Consider the following 4,718-nt stretch of genomic DNA (forward strand, 5'->3'; position numbering starts at 1 on the left):
CACGGCAATTGACAGAGTTACACCAGAAAATTGGCAAAATTTTATCAAGCATGTGATTGATGAAGAAAACAAGATTTGGAAAGTTGACGACATCATGGACGAGATTATTGATGGAATGGAACCATGTGTGCTAACCATTACAGGAGACACATCGAATGACTCTTCTGACTAACTTTTTTTTTATAATATAATTGTATCATATTTTTTTTATTTTTGTTTATTTTTTATTAAAATATATTTATTAAAAATTAAAAATTGTTTTTTTATTTTTTACGATCCTATGTATTTTACACCTGGTAAGAGAAAAAATATAAATATACATTGAAACAAAAGGTAACATAATATAAATTAGAAAACATAAAATAAATTGGTTGTATAACGTGTTAACGTACGGAGAAGTACGCGCACACACCTCGCCGCACGGCGTGAACAGGTATACAATGCATTTTAAGTTATGTGTTCATGTCACTTATCAAAGATAGACTAATGAGTCGCTCCCGCCGAAGCGCTGCGGTGGCGTTGATTTATGTCCGTGCTATTTGTCTAGCCACGCCCCTGCGCAGTAGCTAGCCGCCGTCTAGGTTTCTTATTTTGAACAGAGTATAAGCTAATGTCAATTTTGTCCATTATTGTTTCCATATTTATTTAATTTCATGCATGTTTGTGCAATTTAATTACTTCATTTTACGCATATTTGGTTGGTTTTCAATACATACAAATTCGAGGTCTAATAATTACTATTTTAAAACTATTAATTTAAAACAAAGTATTATATGATAGTGATATTATGTTGTTTCTAGCTGCTTTCCTTACAAAGATTATATTTTTTTTTTTATTCAGAATAAAAAAAATCTATATTTAATTAATTTATAATCAACGAGAACACATGTTAAAAATAAAATGAAGGAGAATTAGTTACAAAAGTTATGTACATTGTGACTTTTGTCTATTTAAATGAGTGAAAATGTTTATAAATAAATATTTTTATGAACTTAATTTACCTAAGACCAAATATTGTTCTAGTATAATGATTCGACTGATAAAATACAAAGCTTGATGCATCTTATAGGACCCAAATAAATAGAAAATAGTTGATGGTCAAAAACTTCACTCAGTGCTTGTATGTAAGATCCATAATAATTGTCAGATGCACGTCCTAACCAAACATTACATGAATGGTTTCCTTGAAGAGCGCCAGTATATTTCGCAGCCATAACAATATCAATTTGATCTAAACATTTCCATTAGATTAGTGGTTGGTATGGTCAAAGAACAAACGCATGACACATGTTAAATAATGTTTACAAAGACAATATTGTTAATTAGCTTACTTGTTTTCTTTAAATATTTCTTCAAACATTGGGTGATCATATTCTTCGCCACAATTCAATTCTTTTAAATTGTATTTAATGAATCTGTAGTCATTGGTTGATCCACCCATCTAACATGTTGATTGCGTTGGTCAACAATTAGCATAACGATTGCATATGATAATAAAAATGCACATTCAACATTTGCAAAATGATCCACATTGTATTTCTAGAATCCATACAAATAAACTAATATTATTTTCAAAATTGGGACTGCTCGACATACATTTTGGCCTATTATTCATTGGGTACATAATTATATAAATGTGTGCGCAGATAAATATTTGTAAATCACTACATTTAAAGGTATTAGTCATTAATTAATTTTATAACGGTGTCACTATTGTCTGATAACATATCTAATGTAAAATATATGCATACTTTGACATTTACCTAATTCTATTAATTTTTTTTCAAGGGCTTATTTAATGATTTTAATTTTAATTTTAGTGCGTGTTTCGGTGTTTTTTAAATTTATTTAAAATAATTACAATTGTCTTAAAAAAAATGAAAAATTATATTTTTAGATTAAATTAAACTATACTCTGTTCAAAATAAGAAACCTAGACGGCGGCGACCAGTTTTCGTCGGCGGCGGTCAGGCTACGCCCATTGTTTGCCCCACCAAATCAACCACCTGCTCACCAGCTCGGCCGACTACGCGCGACGCAGCTGGTGGCAGGTGTTCGCATGTACGCGCCTTTCCGTTGAATTTCAAATAATATTGTTCATTGTAGAATTTGTGTTAGTTCCGTTACAACGTCCTCCGTTTTTTAACCTCGCAATTTCTACTTACAATTCTTTTACTATGAGTGAGCACAGTGAAAACCGCAATATTGTTGAACCAGACGAAGTTATTTCTCCAATAAGAAAAAATCCAAAAGGAAAAGTAAGTTAAACTTTTTTTTTATTGATTGGTTATGCCAAATAATCACACATTTGAAAGGTATTTGTTAGTATGTGAAAATTGAGTTATGTGTAAAATTATAATATGGATAAAGCAAGTAGACTGGTGCTCACATACTAAAGAATTACCATTTGAAATATTCGTCTTCGATGTGTGTTAACATTTATTTATTTTTTGCAGTATGTACACAGTCGACAAAAGAGTATCATTGTTAATATGTACAAAGATACTCTGATGAAAACTCCAGATATTACATGCATTGATATGTATAACAATCTGTCAAAAGCCACGGGTATAGGTTATGATACAATAATGAAAACTATCGTCGAGTATAAGCGAAAGAACACTGTGACTTCTCCAAACACGAAGCGAGTAAAAACATCGCTTTTTAATAAGATCGATGATTTGGACCGCAATGGACTTCGGCAAAAGGTCCATTCAATTTGGTTGCGTCGTGAACTCCCTACAATCGACAAAATTTTGTTTGAAGTTAACGAAGATCCGTCGCTCCCTAACTTCAAGCGTACTACTTTGTACAACATTATAAAGAAATTGGATTTTGTGTTTACAAAGAGGAAAAGGTGCAGTGTCTTGACAGAGAGAGAAGACTTGATTGTTTGGCGCCGCAAATATTTATATGACATCCGCAAGTATCGAAACGAAGGTCGATCGATTTACTATTTGGATGAGACGTGGTTGAACGCAGGTGATTGTGTAGACCGGGTGTGGATAGATAAAACGGTACGGTCCAAACACGATGCATTCAACAAGGGTCTAACAACCGGGCCGACAAACCCAACTGGTAAGGGGAAACGGTTGATTGTGTTACACATCGGTTCAGACAAAGGATTCCTCGAGGGTGGGCTGTTATGTTTCGAGTCCAAAAAGAATAGCACTGACTACCACGATGAAATGAACGGCGATAATTTCAAAGAGTGGTTTCAGTCTATTCTTCCTCGACTTGATCCTCGTTCTATTATTGTTATGGACAACGCACCCTACCATTCAGTCCAAACCGAAAAATATCCTACTTCAAATGCAAGAAAATCCGTAATATTGGAGTGGCTTAATGCGAAAGGAGTTACTTTCGACAGGCCGATGTTAAAGGCTGAACTTTTAGCTAAGGTGCGGGAGTTAAAACCACGCGAGAAATCGTATGTTATCGACAACTTGGCTAGCAACGCAGGGCACACCGTACTCCGATTACCACCGTACCACTGCGAATTCAATCCAATTGAACTAGCGTGGGCGATGGTAAAAGGCTACGTCAAACGGGAGAACACAACATTTAAGGCTGACGACGTCCGCCGACTTCTCAACACGGCAATTGACAGAGTTACACCAGAAAATTGGCAAAATTTTATCAAGCATGTGATTGATGAAGAAAACAAGATTTGGAAAGTTGACGACATCATGGACGAGATTATTGATGGAATGGAACCATGTGTGCTAACCATTACAGGAGACACATCGAATGACTCTTCTGACTAACTTTTTTTTTATAATATAATTGTATCATATTTTTTTTATTTTTGTTTATTTTTTATTAAAATATATTTATTAAAAATTAAAAATTGTTTTTTTATTTTTTACGATCCTATGTATTTTACACCTGGTAAGAGAAAAAATATAAATATACATTGAAACAAAAGGTAACATAATATAAATTAGAAAACATAAAATAAATTGGTTGTATAACGTGTTAACGTACGGAGAAGTACGCGCACACACCTCGCCGCACGGCGTGAACAGGTATACAATGCATTTTAAGTTATGTGTTCATGTCACTTATCAAAGATAGACTAATGAGTCGCTCCCGCCGAAGCGCTGCGGTGGCGTTGATTTATGTCCGTGCTATTTGTCTAGCCACGCCCCTGCGCAGTAGCTAGCCGCCGTCTAGGTTTCTTATTTTGAACAGAGTATAGACTGTTCGTGAAATAATAATGCGCCTCTCCACTCTCCAGCGAGTACGTCGCGTAGGTCTCGCCACGGAGGCAATGGGCGTGGTTATGTCCAGCCGCGACGGCGGCGATACGGCGCACAACGCCATCTCTGGAGCGTTGTATACGTAACACTTTTACTATTGCACACTCTTAAGACCGTAACGCGCATATCTCGCCACCGGCCGGCACACGCATACACTCACACACACACACACACACACACATATCTGTTACCTGTTCGTCCCCATATTATGTTGATATTATTGTTTTTATTTTTGTTATAATTGTGTCAGCTGTGAGTTATATAATATGCAGATTAGAAAAGTCGAACGAGCCGGTACGTTTAGCACGGCCGCCGAAATCTTTAGTCCGTTATTCATTGTTAACGAGGAATGAGTAAATAATAATTTTCGTGCGCGAATCGCCGTTTTTTATTAATTTTATGTTATAATATAAATCAATGTGTTAAGTGCGAATCGCCGTTTTTTACCATATAATA

At 35.2% G+C, this 4,718-nt stretch overlaps 1 long non-coding RNA gene across 1 annotated transcript in view; it reads right to left on the minus strand.

Annotated features, from left to right (window-relative positions):
• Positions 1-4,718, minus strand: part of LOC107884816 — a 6,394-nt gene that overhangs the window by 1,037 nt on the left and 639 nt on the right. The window lies entirely within an intron of this gene.

Source organism: Acyrthosiphon pisum, chromosome A2 (genome assembly GCF_005508785.2).
Source record: "Acyrthosiphon pisum isolate AL4f chromosome A2, pea_aphid_22Mar2018_4r6ur, whole genome shotgun sequence".
Lineage (NCBI taxonomy): Eukaryota > Metazoa > Arthropoda > Insecta > Hemiptera > Aphididae > Acyrthosiphon > Acyrthosiphon pisum.